A 16,910-nucleotide genomic window follows, 5' to 3' on the forward strand; every position below is an offset into this window, starting at 1 on the left:
ATCAGTTGAACACAGATCAACTGTTCAAAGCCATTACACACTTTGAGGTAGGTTTGCAGATTTTTGGACAATGATTCCAAAACTTAACCTTAAAGTTTCCAGAAGCATTAAAAGCAGCTGTCTTTAGATACACTTTTTGCAAAAGAAAGGACAATGAAAGTGAGACAGATGATGAACAGAAAGATGTCTGCAAGAAACAGATGGCCTAGAGCAGCGTTTCCCATCCAGTGTGCCGCGGCACACTAGTATGCCAAAGCTGTAGCATGCCCTGACAGTCTTTAGTTTCTCTTTCTCCAACAGCTGGCCTGTAGGATATCCTCCCGCCAGCAGGGGGAGTCAGACAGCACCCTTTATCTGTTGCTGCAGCTTCTGTTTTCCCCTCTGCAGGCTTTCCTGTCCTCTGCAATTGACCCGGCATGAGGGACCCTGTAGTCTCATACGTCCTGCTGGCCGCATGCAGTTCCATTACAGAGGGAAACAGGCATAGAAAAAAAAAGAATCAGTACCACGTAAGTGCTGCCGGAAGAGGCAGCTGAATTTGTTAGGAAGCTGGGGATGTTGGGGGAGAGAGAAGGGAAGGAAAGAGAAAGTACTGATGGCAAGGAGGGGAGAGGGTAGGAAATGGAAGGTGATAGGCAGGGGGAGGGGTGGAGTGGAGTGAGAGGTTGATGGAGATTATATTGGGAGAGGGGTGGAAGGAGAGGGTAGGAAAGGAATCGTGATGGAGATGTCATGTGGGATGGAGGGAGAGGGTAGGAAGGGGAAGGTGATGGTGATGACGACAACGACAGGAGGGAGAAAGCAGGGAAGGGAAGGTGATAGTGAGGAATCCAGCAGAGTGGAGGGAAAGAGAAGGGAGGGGAAGGTGATAAATACCAGGGGGTGATGGGAGAGAAAAGGTAAGAGAAAGTGCTGCAGGGGTAGAAGGGAGAAAAAAGGGAAGAGAAGACGATGCCAAGGGGTAGAGAGAAAGGGAAGAGAAGGTGATGATGCAAGGGTAGAGGGGAGAGAAAAGGGAAGAGAAGACGTTGATGCCAAGGGGTAGAGAGAAAGGGAAGAGAAGGTGATGATGCAGGGGGTAGAGGGGAGAAAAAAGGGAAGAGAAGACGTTGATGCCAAGGGGTAGAGAGAAAGGGAAGAGAAGGTGATGATGCAGGGGGTAGAGGGGAGAAAAAAGGGAAGAGAAGACATTGATGCCAAGGGGTAGAGAGAAAAGGAAGAGAAGGTGATGGTGCAGGGGGTAGAGGGGAGAAGAAAGGGAAGAGAAGACGTTGATGCCAAGGGGTAGAGAGAAAGGGAAGAGAAGGTGATGATGCAGGGGGTAGAGGAGAGAAAAAAGGGAAGAGAAGATGTTGATGTCAGGGGGTAGAGAGAAAGGGATGATGCTGGGGGATGGGAGACGGAAGGAGGTGATGATGATACCAGTGGTGGGGGAGGGAAAGGAAGAGAAGATGTTGCCAAGGGTGGTGGAGAGAAGATGAGGATTGCAGTGGAGTGAAAGGAGAGGGAAGAGAAAAGATTGTGATGATGTGAGTGGGTGGGAGAGGGAAGAGAAAAGGTGATGATGCAGGGGGTTGGGGGGAGAGTAAAGGGAAGGTGATGATGCCAGGGGTTGTGGGGAAGAAGAAAAGAGAATGATGCCAGGGGGAGGTGAATAGGGAAGGTGCTGGTGTGCCATGATGAAGTGAGCCCAATGCCAGGTGTGCTGTAACCCAAAAAAGGTTGGGAACTACTGGCATAAATGATACTGGCTGGTTTTCAACATCCACACCCTCAAATCTAAAGACTAAAATTTGGCATGCAGAAGATTCCTATTGCACTGTGTGATGAAAGATTGGAATCTCTAATGTTATTGGTTGTTGAACCAATAAGCATCGAAGCCATGGAATCCAAATTTGACAAGGCCAAAAGGCAGTTATAAAAATTATTTCCCCCCCCCCCCCACCCCATTAGCTTTTGAAGTGTTTTGTATATAAAAGTTAATTGAGTGAAACTCATACAGAAATTCTCTATTCTATGGAATTGAGAAAGCATCCACGGCCACTCTGTCACTTGTCGGTCTCCTGGAGCAGTATGTGGGAAGTTTGTTGCTCAGGGGCATTGTGAAGAGGTCTATTTGTAGAGTGCCCCAAAGTAGGGAAAACTTCCGAGAAAATCTAATTAGGTAGCGACCAATCATGTGGTTGTAGTTGACTTAAGCTGACTGCTATCTGATTCTGGCTTCCTGGATGAAAGCTTGAAGAAAAGCCAGTTGGGAAAATGCCCATTTCCAAATCCTGGAGGCCTCTTGGCAAATATTGAAAGAGCATGTTTTGAACATACCAATTGTCTGGATCAACACCACCTTGTACTTCAACCATGGAATGAATACGTTGAGGACTTTGAAGATTGCTCTCAGTTCTAACTTCTTTTTATGCAGCGACTTCTTGCGACCAGGTTTCTTGAGCGCAGAGGTTTCTCAGATCAGCTCCTATAAGTGTCTTGAAACTGTGGTTGGTGAAAAAAACTGACCTTTTACAAGATATGAACAGTCTACTGCCATGTCAGATTCAATGAGAGTTGGATATTTTCATTTTGAGTGATAATGGTTGAAGATGCTGGTTCCATTGAAAGTTTAGTTGCCACTGAACCTGTCTCATGTGAAGACATACAAAGGGAATGGACATGGATCAGTGCTGCCATACAATCTAACAACTTCATGAAGAGAAGGGCACCCCGATAAGGTATCGGGGTGCCCAGGCGTAATGTGGGTGCCAGGCTCAACCCGTGCCGGCACCCGTGGGGAGGGGGTAGGGCTGACCGCCGGGCACGCATGCCCACGCCGGCGTGCTCGCCCATTGGCCACCGTCCTAGAGGACGAATCCAATCCTCGGGGGGGGGGGGGGGGGGGGGGGGCGGGCCAGGAACCCATTGGTTCCCTTGGTGTCAGGGTAGCCAATCGGCTGGATCCCAGCCGATTTGGTTACCCGGGAGCCTCGGCAGCTTCCTCTTTGCCTGCCGACGCTCCCTGAACACGTTGTGGGTTTTAAAGTTCTCCTGCTGCCACGATCCGGGCTGGCCGCAATATTAAAAAAAAAAAAAAAAAATTGCCGCAGCGATCCTGGTTCCCAGCCGCGGATATTGAGAAAAAAAAATTGCAATTAGCCTCGCAGGCCCTAGGATTGGGAGCCGGCAACCACACCGGGTCAGTGGATGGTAACCTCTCTGAGAAAGAGGGTGGTACTGATCGGAGTGAGTAGGAACGGGCAATTTTCGCATAAACAATTTAAAAAAAAAATACTGCCTGAAGCCCAGTGATCTAGTATGCTACCTCCCACATGGCAGCAAGGCACCCCCACAACACGTCCCACGTGGCAGCGAGGCATCCCCAGTGAGACATGGAGTCAGAGGAGGCTACAATGGCACTAGGTAAGGCATGCGAAGCAAACTGCGATGTTCTCGGTCAGTCTAGATTTGCGTGGGAGATGTTAGGGAATGGGAGCTCGACGAGATCAGGCCGCCACAGGCCAGTCCACCTGTCATCAGAGGGGAGAGCCGTGCCATCCACAGCACCAACCATCCCGGGACCGCCAGGCTCTAAAAGAGGGCGCCGTCATGCTTGCGGACAGACCAATCCCGGGCTGTCACCCACACCTTCCAACACGGGCCCTGTGCCGGGCCCGCCTTGTGGTTCAGAAGCACTGGGGAGAGGATTCCACACGACAGCGGCCGCCACAGACACGTCAAGGAGGGAAGACGCAGAGACCGTAGGTGCATTCTTCGATCACATTCCCGGGCAGGCTGGCCCTAAGACAGCAGCAACAGTTACAGTAGGAATCTTCCCAAGCGAGGCTTCCTCTCCAGGAGTAGCCGGTGCCATGCAGGACGGAGCATCGGGTGAAGACTGCAGGCCTGTGACAGTGACTGAGGATGCTGGTTGATCCAGATTCCCAGCCGGCAGCCAGGAGAGACAATGACTGAGCAGGGCCAGTGTTTTGGCCACAGGCCACACAGGTGAGTGGGGTCCATTTGCGGGCAGGGACCTGGGAGAGCAGGGTCCTTATTTCTCGATGGAGAATTATACTGGACCTTGGCCTGGCGCAGGGCCATGGACCAACACCAGCCTTCAGGGCGGATTGCCTTCCCAGATTAATGGTTGAGGTGGTCCTACCAGCTCTTGGGCCTTCTAGGTCCAAGGGCGGCTTCCCTTATGGTTACCTGATCCCGGGAGCAGGGAGACACCCCCAGGATCACTGCCAGGTTTTGGTCCCTATACAGATGCTGCTCGATCAGATGTGTGCATTATTCATACGTCACACATGCCAGGTTCTGTGTCTGCGGTCTCTTTCTCTTCACAGATGCCAGGTTGTCAAGCCACGGCGGAAGGACCAGATCCCTCAGGTGTTGAAGATGGGCGGAATGACTCGTGTACAGCAGCGGCAGGTGTCACCAGACCATTGGCTCTGTCAGCTGGCATCTGAAAAGGTGAGCCTGCAAACTCAGGTGAGATGGGAGCTGGGTCTGGGGTCGATAATGTTAGTACGAATTTACCACTTATAGGTACCGCTCAGCCTGAGGGGAGTACAGAGAGGATAATGCAGGCCACGAATGCAGCCAGGACAAAGGAGGGAGGGAAAACCAGGAGGCAGGACAAGGCTAAGCTTGTTCAAGCTCTTCCGGATCTTCTTCTATGGAAGAGACAGAAAAAGAGGACAAGGGTCTAGACAGAGGTGCACCAGCGCGAGTCACATTTTCCAAACTTTGGGAGGATGTGCCCAAGGCTCTGTGCAAGAAACTCCGGCAAAGGAAATATATTGACCTATTCCAACTACTAGAGTGCTTCCCCGGCACACAAAAGAAGGTAGCTAGGAACGTCTTAAATTGGATCCATTCCTTCCTGAGACTCGCAAGTGTGATAGGGCATCACGATAGTTCCCTGTATGGCCCGATGTTCGCGTACGCAGATGCGATCTTGGCAGCCAGCAAGCAATACGAAGGCTGGTCCTGGCTGAATTATGATGAGCATTTCCGAGACCATATGGAGGAGAATAAATATATATCCTGGGGCACGAGGGACATCAGATTGTGGCTTACATAGATGAATGCGAAGATTCCTTCGCATGCGGCAAGTGGTTCAACGGGTTCATCCTCGGGGATGGGTGGACGTTCCTTTTGCACCAGTGCCGGGTCTGGAGGGAGCGGATGAGCTGGAGCAGGTTTGTCGGATGTCTGATGGCGGTTCAACCGTTCGGCGTGCAACTTTCCTGACTGTAAATTCTGTCATAGCTGTTCCAACTGTGGAGCAGGTCATCCAGCTTCCAAATGCGGAAAGCGATTGGGAGAAGGGGGTGCAGGTGCTGGGTCCACCTTGGGAGGAGCACCAAAAGATGCCCAGAAATGAGAACCTTGGCTTAGCGCCTACACTGGTGCAAGTCGAGGCATTAAAGCTGTGGTTGCTAAGGTACCCAAACACGGAGACGTCGTTGTTCTTGTTAAGAGGGTTTTCAGAAGGTTTTATTATTCCATTTATAGGCCCCTCGGGAGTCGGGGGCGGAGTAAATTGTTCCTCTGTGCGTAGCATGTCTAAGATTGTCAAGGATAAACTGGCATCCGAAATTGAGTTACGTCGCATCGCAAGGCCATTCAATGAGCCACCTTTTCCATGATTTGTCTTATCCCCCCCCCAAGCAATGATCCCAAAAAAAAGACAGGAAAGTTTAGGCTCATTTACAATTTGTCCTTCCTGGAGGGCAGATCAGTCAATGAATTCATCACTCACGAGCTCTGCATGGTACGAGCTAGTGGCTAGGACCGCCAAAGGCTGGGAGTCTTCCGAGTTGCTCACCCAGCATGTCACTCAGGTGGCAGATTCCATCATTTTGTTTATACCCCATTCCAAAACAGACCAGATGGGAAAAGGCGCATCCTTAGTATTACGAGTCATCCCTGACTGCAGGGCTTGTCCTGTGGCTAATTACATAGCTTTGTAGAGCTTCGCCCTTCTTAGGGATCCAGATTTTTGGTACACTCTGACAGCTGTCCGCTCACCAGATTTCAATTTGAAGCTGTTCTATGTTTGTGTTTAACAGCCCTCGGGTTGGACCTGTCCCACCGAAACACATTCCTTCCGAATCGGCACGGCCACCTCTGCCGCTCACGCCGGATTGTCAGGAGGCGTAATTCAGAGGATCGGGTGATGAAAGTCGGGTGCTTTCAAGGGGTACATACGCCCGGGTCATCAATAACTCATATAGCATACTAACACTACTCTCTTTTCAGGTCCTGAAAGTCGTGGGAAGCGAGTCTAGATCGTGGGACACTTCTTCATCACGTGGACTTTCAAACACACCCAGGAGTGTCCCTACGGGGTTCACTTGGACTTCACACAACATAACGCGACCATTTCGTGGTTGGGATGCAGGGGCATGCGGTGGGTCGAATTAATTCTTTGCCTTCAAAGGAGTGTAGTGCGCTTTGGGCAACCGCATATTCTGACTATTCATCTGGGTGGTAATGATTGGGGTTCAATATCTGGACGCAAATTCATCAGTATAGTGCAGAAGGACTTGATATCTGCCACAGTGCTGCTACCTGCTGCTGTAATTTGTTGGCCCAACATCATTCCAAGATCTGCTGAAATGGATAGAAAGATTTGGCAGCATTGCCGGTCTAAGGCAAACAGTTAAATTGGTTCTTGGCTAACATTATTCGGGGACGTCACAATCATTATGAGTGGTCATGGGACTGCAAAAAAGGGCTCTTTCACCCTGATAGGGTACATCTATCCTTTATAGGACTGGAATTGTTCCTAAATACATTTCAGGAGGCTTTGGAAGATTTACTGCATTAAGGATCTAGGCCGCATCTTGGGGGGGGGGGGGGGGGGTGTCACAGGATGGGTTCATCCTGTGTCTGTGGCGGGTTGCTTGAGCCGATAAGAGATGCAATGTGGTGCTTAACAGTGAAATGACGTGACAGGTGTCAGGTCGGAATTATGACGGGACAATTGGGTGCAGTTGTCCGTGGGAGGTTCCTTGCTGGAGAGTGGCGGGAGCTGGTAGTCACGACTCCTTGCTGGATGGTGGCAGGGATCATGGGTGTGTATATTTCGAATGTTAATGGTTCAAAGTTGGAATGGCCAGGATCTACACACCTTGCTGGTGGGTGGCGGGTGCAAATTGAGGCCTATGTAAATTACTGGCTCAGGCACCTGATTGTGGTTTAATAAAACTACGGCTTGTTTGATCCCCACTTATTGCCTAAGTCTTTGTTTGTTATTGCCTTGTTTGTTATTGATTGTGAGATGATGAGTGCTGGGAGATGACTAGGTCCTTGATCCCCATATTAGAGGTGGGTTGAGACTTGTCTCTGGTTTGTGATCTTTAGATTTAATTTTGATACGTTCTCTGCTCTCTGAGGAGGCAGAAATGCTTTTCCCTGTGTTGTATCCAGGCGAGCTTCTATGAAGTCTACAATATGAGATGGCTTCATGCTGGATTTTGGGATATATAAATTCTTGCCTATTTTAATTCTGAACCTTGTGAAGAGATAAAGAAATATAACCACTGTTTGACCCAAATAGCAAAATGGCTAAGCAAGTTTAAACTGAAAGCCAACCCACAAAAGTCAGAGGCCATCTAGATTAGGAAAAGATAGTCATGTGTTAAATCTAATCCCTATAATGGGATGGAATGAGATCCTCTTGAAGCTGACTGTTACAGTTTTAAGGATGAGATTAGATAGTAATCTTATAATGGTAAAGCAAATCACACATGTGACAAAAACTACTTAGCAATATTTTCAGTTTATTTGTTGTTTAAAATCATTTTTGGAGAAGTCAGATTTAATTACCTTAGTTCAATCTTTGGTTTTGTCATGCTTGGATTATTATAGGGATGACTGTGACAACACTTAGACATTTACAACTCTTCCAAAGCACCATAACCAGGAAGATTTTTATGATGTCACTCCCTTACTAAAGGAATCTTACTGGCTCCAAGTAGGGACAACAGGCGGGTTTACAATTTTGGGTCTGACTTTTATAGCTCTGAGAGAGGGCTTTCACAATATCTGGCAACTACTGTAGTCCCCTACAAACCTCACAGCACGAGTTGCTTATAGTTCATTCACAGTTAGAGATTAAGTTGGAAAGAACAAATGCACTCTCTTTACTACCAAGCATCTACCTTATGGAATGTTATTCTATTAGAAGCAATCCTTGAATGCAATTATGGGCTGTTCTGAAAGAAAGACATGGCTTTTTAATAAGTACTGTTTTTTTTTGTTTTTTTTAAATGGAGAAAAGTGGAACCCTTATGTTTAGAAGGTTTAAGAAGGAAATTAATATAGTGGGTTCCATTTAACAATTTTTGATGGATGTATTTGAGGCTAGAGGGAACAATTTGGTTTTGTTGATTTTATATGGTAATAATTCTGTAGGTTCAATATATGCATTTCTCCCTGCAAAAACTGCAGTCTATGGCAAAAGCACTTGCAATAGATAAGTTGGACCTCTTTATTCTAGTACTTCAAGAAGCATAATTACATCGGCCTATGACATCTATAATACCTCTTTCAGAACTTTTGTAGTAGCTACTGGGTCCAAAAGGCACCTATACGAGAGTGCACTGAGTCATGGTGCTGAGCTTGAGAGAACTCTGCCTGTTTTAACTTTGGCAAAAGTCCCTCAGCCAAAAGTAGTCTCCTTTCATCCCAGAGGTAGAAGCCCGAGGAGGCTCAAAAAGTCTGGAAACTTTCAACTTTCTGACCTGGAGGACATGTGAGCACAGTCAGTGCTATCTGGCACATCTTGAGCAGGGCCCAGGCACCTGGCACACCAGCCATGTTGGTCTTTTGACATTTTTCAGGTGCAGTGAGGACATCTCTTGAAGCCTGCTTTTTCTGACATATTGAAGAGGACAGAAGTTAGGTCAAACTCAATTTTGAAAACTAAAAGTCCAAAATTGAAAGATGGCCGTGTAAGTATCTTAGCTGGATATGACTTGTCTGGCTAAATTACAAGGGATATTTAGCGGCATGGCTATGCCGCTGAATTTCCCCATACAAACCACTCATTGGCAGCTTTAACTTACCTGCATAACTTATCCAGTTAAGGCTAAATATCGATACTTAGCCAGATAAGTTATCCGGCTAAGTAGCACCGCCCATTATCACACCGGCTAAGAGATAGCCGGATAAGCCCAACTTATCTGGCTATTGAGCGCTGAATGTGCTTTAAATATCGGGCCCTACAAGTTTTAACTTAGCTATTCTCTTTTTTTTTTCTTAGACTTGTGACAGAAAAGAAATAAAACAAGAAAACAAGAACATGAGAAAATAAGGAAAACATTTAACAAGTAATGAGAGAGCATAAATGTCATCAGTTTGCAGAAGTGGAAGAAAAAAAGACTGAGGAGATATGCACAGTGGGGAGCTGTATGGGAAGGTCCACTCATACTCAAAGACCTTCTCAAGCTGAGCTCTGAAAGTGCTTTTTCCATTTCAGCCCTGTAAAATGATTTTACCCACTTATATAGCTGACTATCTTACTTGTCCACAGAGAACCAGAGAAGCCAGGATTCAAATCCCATCAACACTCCTTGTGACCTTGGGCAGGTTACTTCACCTTCTATTGCCTCAGATACAAATTAAGGAGGCTGTTTACTGTTTTCTCTCATTTTATCTCCATGGGAATAACGCTTAGTAAATAAGGCACAAAGGGGCTGTGCATACTGTTTAACCTGTGGTTGGATGCACATTTTGGACACACATCCACAACCCCTTATACTATAAGGAGATTAGCGCTTCCAAAATGTGCATCCAACCCCCCAGCGAAATTAATAGCGCTCATCACATGCAAATGCACGTTGATGAGGCTATTAGTTATTCTCCCCAGATCTAAAAAAAAAAATGTGCGCTCGACCTGCACATTTTTACACTCAGAAATTAACGCCTGTCCAGAGCAGGCGTTAATTTCTGAGCAGCCCAAAAATATGTACAGAAAAGCACAAAATACTGCTTTTCTGTACATCCTCCAACTTAATATCGTGGCGATATTAAGTCGGAGAAACCAAAAGATTAAAAAAACTTTTTTTTTTTTTTTTTTTAAAGTGCTGGCAGTCAGTTAGGGAAACAGACGCTTAACTAACAAGCGTTCGTTTTCCTAACCCGCTGGCAGCCACTTCTCCTGGGTGCCCACAACTAAGGAGAACTAGGAGCACACACTTGTCCTAGCACCCCCTGGGCAGCGTGACCCCCTCATTTAAATATTGCATCGTGAACCCAGGAGAGGTGTCCGGGTGCGCGTTAGGAAAGCGGGTGCTCACACTGAGTGCCCATTTTCTGCGTTCCTTTATTGCATCGGCCCCTTAGATTGGGAGCCTTCTGGGGACAGGGAAATACCTGCAGTACCTGAATAGAACTCACTTTGAGCTATCAGAGAAAAGGCATGAACTAACTATAAATATCATTCCAAAGCCTGGGCACAATATAAGAGAAGGCCCTTTCCTGCATTTTGGTTAATTTCACCTTGGACAACGATGGCCCAGCTAACAGAGCCTCACTGGCCAAATGTAGGGAGAATGCAAAAATATGTGGCACTAAATGATTCTTTAGGTAAATTGGGCCAGAGCTCTCTAAATTTTTAAAGACTAGAATTAAAATTTTAAAATGAAACTACTCGGAAGCCAATGCGGGTCTTCTATAGAGCAATTTTCATACTTTGTTTTTAATAATATACTCATTCAAATAATTGCTTTATAATAATGTTACATCTTATTTTATCTCCAAAAGGACTGAAAGGTATGAATATGAAAATATAATGAAACACATTGATCAGCAAAGTGTGCAGAAAATCCAAAGAAATTGTCTACTCTTTTTCCTGTTTTACCTATTCTGCAATTCAATTAGCTGCAAAAACAAGTTCACAAATTCACACACAAAAAACCCCCCACCTTTATTGGCTTCCCATCCCCAAACTGCAAACCTAACTGCTTAGAATGTTTGCTATTCATTGGGCAAGATAAGAGAGCTTGCCCAAATCAGTAATATGCAAAATGGGACATACTGGAATTTTCAGATGATGCATTAGCGTCTACAAGGGGAAAGGTACGCTGTGCAATTCTTTTTTTTATGTTGGCACAAACCTATCATCTTAAAGCTCAGATCTATCCCGTATCTATTTACTGCTTCCATTTGCAGGCACTGTCAACAATAGAGAAAACTAAAAAGTTTGGAAATATGTACTCCTTTTTGAGTTCACAGAAGATTCAAATGTATTCTTTGTGTCTTGTGTTCTGTTTCATCTGCCTCGTCATCCTTTAGTATGTAGACGGGCAAGCTGGCAAACATGCGAGGATGAACAGATGGGCACGGGCTCCCTATATTGCGTTTTTTTCACTTTCACTCAGAGCAGCACATCATGATGTTCCTGTCTCTTAGTTTCTGACTGGTATCTCCTATTTGCAAAATATATTTAGCAAGTTCCACACTGGTTAGAGTTGAATAAACATGCAAAAATGGACTCTACATTTTACACATTAGATGGAATGGGTGTGCACTGCCTTGATTTAGGTAAACAAGATTGAATCTGCTTTTAACTACAAACTTTCCTTTTGCTTTCTCAAGTGTACATTGCCACCTTGTGGAAATAAATTGCAAGGTGAATACCTCGACCACTACCCACCAAGAGGCCATTGTACTAAACTGTGGTTGGTTTCACAAATATGACAATGCATGAAGAATGGCAAACAGCAAGCATAATTGTTTGCACATTTTAATGCATGCTATTTACTATTTTCCCATGTGAAAGTTTGCGTTCCCTGTTTGCACAAATTATGCAACATCACTAATAAGCTGAAATGCAAAACAGCTCATTAGTAATGTTGGCATACTTTTATTTACAAAATGTATATCCTGCTCAATCACAAGTTCTTGGCAGTTCACATCACATTCAGAATCATAGAAAAATAGACATAAAAAAAAAGCACCCCTTAAAGTAAAACTCAGCAACATAATTGTTTCCGCTTAAAGCCAATTAAGCACTTATAACAAAAGATCTCAACTTAAAATCCCCTGCAAGCATAAAATATGAATAAAATCACAGCAACTACCACTCTATATCCCAAATGCCTGGGCAAATAAGGCCTTTGGATGTTTCCTAAAACTGGTAATAGAGGTCTCCATCTTCAAACTTTCAAGCAGAGCATTCCAGAAGGAAGGACCTACAACTGTGAACTGACGATCCCAAGGCTCAGCTAATCTAACTTGTTTTAAAGAGGAGGATATTCAAAAGAATACAATAAGAAGATCGTAGAGTTTGAGATGGTTGAAGATATGATAGAAGTTTATAAAATCATGAGAGGGCTAGATCAGGTAAATGTGAATCTGTTATTTATTCTTTCAGATAATACAAGGACTAGAGGGTACTCCATTTTTCCCATAAAAAAAAAACAGGAAAAAGTATTTTTCAGTCAATGCACAGTTAAGCTCTGGAATTCATTATCAGAGGATGTAGTAAAAGTAGTTATAGCAGGGTGGCTAGTGGGCATGAAGCTCACCTGATAACATGCCTACCTGGTTGGAAGGTGGCAGACCTCACGTGTCACCTAGATAGGACTTTAGTCAGTGCTGGGGAGGAGCCGGCAGTCGTGGTACATGTGGGCACCAACAGCATAGGAAAATGTGGGAGGGAGGTTCTGGAAACCAAATTTAGGCTCTTAGGTAGAAAGCTTAAGTTCAGAGCCGCCAGGGTAGCATTCTCTGAAATGCTCCCTGTTCCACGTACAAGTCCCCAGAGGCAGGCAGAGCTCCGGAGTCTCAATGCGTGGATGAGACGATGGTGCAAGGAAGAGGGATTCAGTTTTGTTAGGAACTGGGGAACCTTTTGGGGAAGGGGGGAGTCTCTTCCAAAGGGATGGGCTCCACCCATCCCTTTGGATGGGTGGAGCCCATCCCTTTGGATGGAATCAGACTGCTGGCGCTAACCTTTAAAAAGGAGATAGAGCAGCTTTTAAACTACAATAAAGTGGAAAGCCGACAATCGCTCAGCAGCACATGGTTCGGAGAGAGGTATCTTCAAAGGATACTAATCATGCATTAGAATTAGGGCATCCCAACAGTGAGGTTCTAATAATAAGAAAAGTAGTCCAAGTGCCTGTAATTAAAAACTCACCTGAGCTAAAAAATTCTAACTTATCCCTATCAATTAAAAAGCAGAAGGAAATTACAAACAAAAAACAAACTTTGAAATGTTTGTATGCTAATGTGAGAAGTCTAAGAAGTAAGTTGGGAGAATTAGAATGTATGGCAGTGAATGACGACAGACTTAATTGGCATCTCAGAGACATGGTGGAAGGAGGACAACCAATGGGACAATGCTATTATCGGGGTAAAAATTATATCGCAATGACAAAGAAGAGCACCCTGGAGGTGGTGTAGTGTTTTATGTCCAGGATGGCATAGAGTCCAACAGGATAAACATCCAGCATGAGACTAAATGCACAATTGAATCTTTATGGGAAGAAATCCCTTGTGTGTCAGGGAAGACTATAGTGGTAGGAGTATACTACCATCCACCTGGTCAAGATGGTGAGACTGACAGTGAAATGCTAAGAGATATTAGGGAAGCTAACCAAATTGGTAGTGCGGTAATAATTGGAGATTTCAATTACCCCAATATTGACTGGGTAAATGCATCATCGGTACATGCTAGAGATATAAAGTTCCTGGATGGAATAGATGACATTTTTATGGAGCAATTTGTTCAGGAACCGACGAGAGGGAGCAATTTTAGATCTAATTCTCAGTGGAGCACAGGATTTGGTGAGAGAGGTAACGGTGGTTGGGCTGCTTGGCAATAGTGATCATAATATGATCAAATTTGAATTAATGACTGGAAGGGGGACAGTAAGCAAATCCATGGCTCTCGTGCTAAACTTTCAAAAGGGAAACTTTGATAAAATGAGAAAAATTGTTAGAAAAAAACTGAAATGCGCAGCTACAAAGGTAAAAAGTGTGCAAGAGGCGTGGTCATTGTTAAAAAATACCATCCTAGAAGCACAGTCCAGATGTATTTCACACATTAAAAACGGTGGAAAGAAAGCAAAACGATTACCGGCATGGTTAAAAGGGGAGGTGAAAGTAGCCATTTTAGCCAAACTATCTTCATTCAAAAATTGGAAGAAGGATCCAACAGAAGAAAATAGGATAATGCATAAGTGTTGGCAAGTTAAATGTAAGACATTGATAAGACAGGCTAAGACAGAATTTGAAAAGAAGTTGGCCATAGAGACAAAAATAGTAAAATCTTTTTAAAATATATCCGAAGCACAAAGCCTGTGAGGGAGTCAGTTGGACAGTTAGATGATCGAGGGGTTAAAGGGGCACTTAGAGGAGATAAGGCCATCGCGGAAAGATTAAATGATTTCTTTGCTTCGGTGGTTACTGAAGAGGATGTTGGGGAGGTACCCGTACTCATGGGTAATGAATCAGATGGACTGAACCAAATCACGCTGAACCTAGAAGATGTGGTAGGCCTGACTGACAAACTGAAGAACAGAAAATCATCTGGACTGGATGGTAGACATCCTAGAATTCTGAAGGAACTAAAAAATGAAATTTCAGACCTATTAGTAAAAATTTGTAACCTATCTTTAAAATCATCCATTGTACCTGAAGGCTAGAGGATAGCTAGCTAATGTAACCCCAATATTTAAAAAGGGCTCCAGGGGCAATCCGGGAAACTACAGACCGGTTAGCCTGACTTCAGTGCCAGGAAAAATAGTGGAAATTCACAGAACATAAAGACAGACATGGTTTAATGGAACAAAGTCAGCATGGCTTTACCCAAGGCAAGTCTTGCCTACAAATCTACTTCACTTTTTTGAAGGAGTTAATAAACATGTGGATAAAGGTGAACCAATAGATGTAGTGCACTTGGATTTTCAGAAGGCATTTGACAAAGTTCCTCATGAGAGGCTTCTAGGAAAAGTAAAAAGTCATGGGATATGTGGCGATGTCCTTTCGTGGATTACAAACTGGCTAAAAGATAGGAAACAGAGTAGGATTAGATGGACAGTTTTCTCAGTGGAAAGGAGTGGGCAGTGGAGTGCCTCAGGGATCTGTATTAGGTCCCTTACTTTTCAATATATTTATAAATGATCTGGAAAGAAATACGACGAGTGAGGTAATCAAATTTGCAGATGATACAAATTGTTCAGAGTAGTTAAATCACAAACAGATTGTGATAAATTGCAGGAAGATCTTGTGAGACTGGAAAATTGGGCATTGAAATGGCAGATGAAATTTAATGTGGACAAGTGCAAGGTGATGCATATAGGGAAAAATAACCCATGCTATAGTTACACAATGTTAGGTTCCATATTAGGTGCTACTAGGGATGTGAATCGTGTCCTCGATCGTCTTAACGATCGATTTCGGCTGGGAGGGGGAGGGAATCGTATTGTTGCCGTTTGGGGGGGTAAAATATCGTGAAAAATCGTTAAAAATCGAAAAATATCGAAAAATCGAAAAACCGGCACATTAAAACCCCCTAAAACCCACCCCCGACCCTTTAAATTAAATCCCCCACCAAATAACTTAAATAACCTGTGGGTCCAGCGGCGGTCCGGAACGGCAGCGGTCCGGAACGGGCTCCTGCTCTGAATCTTGTCGTCTTCAGCCGGCGCCATTTTCCAAAATGGCGCCGAAAATGGCGGCGGCCATAGACGAAAAAGATTGGACGGCAGGAGGTCCTTCCGGACCCCCGCTGGACTTTTGGCAAGTCTCCTGGGGGTCAGGAGGCCCCCCACAAGCTGGCCAAAAGTTCCTGGAGGTCCAGCGGGGGTCAGGGAGCGATTTCCCGCCGCGAATCGTTTTCGTACGGAAAATGGCGCCGGCAGGAGATCGACTGCAGGAGGTCGTTCAGCGAGGCGCCGGAACCCTCGCTGAACGACCTCCTGCAGTCGATCTCCTGCCGGCGCCATTTTCCGTACGAAAATGATTCGCGGCGGGAAATCGCTCCCTGACCCCCGCTGGACCTCCAGGAACTTTTGGCCAGCTTGTGGGGGGCCTCCTGACCCCCACGAGACTTGCCAAAAGTCCAGCGGGGGTCCGGAAGGACCTCCTGCCGTCCAATCTTTTTCGTCTATGGCCGCCGCCATTTTCGGCGCCATTTTGGAAAATGGCGCCGGCTGAAGACGACAAGATTCAGAGCAGGAGCCCGTTCCGGACCGCTGCCGTTCCGGACCGCCGCTGGACCCGCAGGTTATTTAAGTTATTTGGGGGGGGGTTCGGGAGGGTGGGGGATTTAATTTAAAGGGTCGGGGGTGGGTTTTAGGGGGTTTTAGTGTGCCGGCTCACGATTCTAACGATTTATAACGATAAATCGTTAGAATCTGTATTGTATTGTGTTCCATAACGGTTTAAGACGATATTAAAATTATCGGACGATAATTTTAATCGTCCTAAAACGATTCACATCCCTAGGTGCTACCACCCAAGAAAGAGATCTAGGCGTCATATTGGATAACACATTGAAATCGTCGGTTCAGTATGCTGCAGCAGTCAAAAAAGCAAACAATGTTGGGAATTTTTAGAAATGAAATGGTGAATAAAACAGAAAATGTCACAATGCCTCTGTATCACTCCATGGTGAGACCGCACCTTGAATAATGTGTACAATTCTGGTTGCCGCATCTAAAAAAAATATAGTTGCGATGGAGAAGGTACAGAGAAGGGCGATCAAAATGATAAGGGGAATGGAACAACTCCCCTATGAAGAAAGACTAAAGAGGTTAGGACTTTTCAGCTTGGAGAAGAGACGGCTGAGGGGGGATATGATAGAGATGTTTAAAATCATGAGAGGTCTAGATCAGGTAGATGTGAATCGATTATTTACTCTTTCAGATAATAGAAAGACTAGGGGGCACTCC

The sequence above is a fragment of the Rhinatrema bivittatum genome, chromosome 1 (assembly GCF_901001135.1).
Source record: "Rhinatrema bivittatum chromosome 1, aRhiBiv1.1, whole genome shotgun sequence".
Classification (NCBI taxonomy): domain Eukaryota; kingdom Metazoa; phylum Chordata; class Amphibia; order Gymnophiona; family Rhinatrematidae; genus Rhinatrema; species Rhinatrema bivittatum.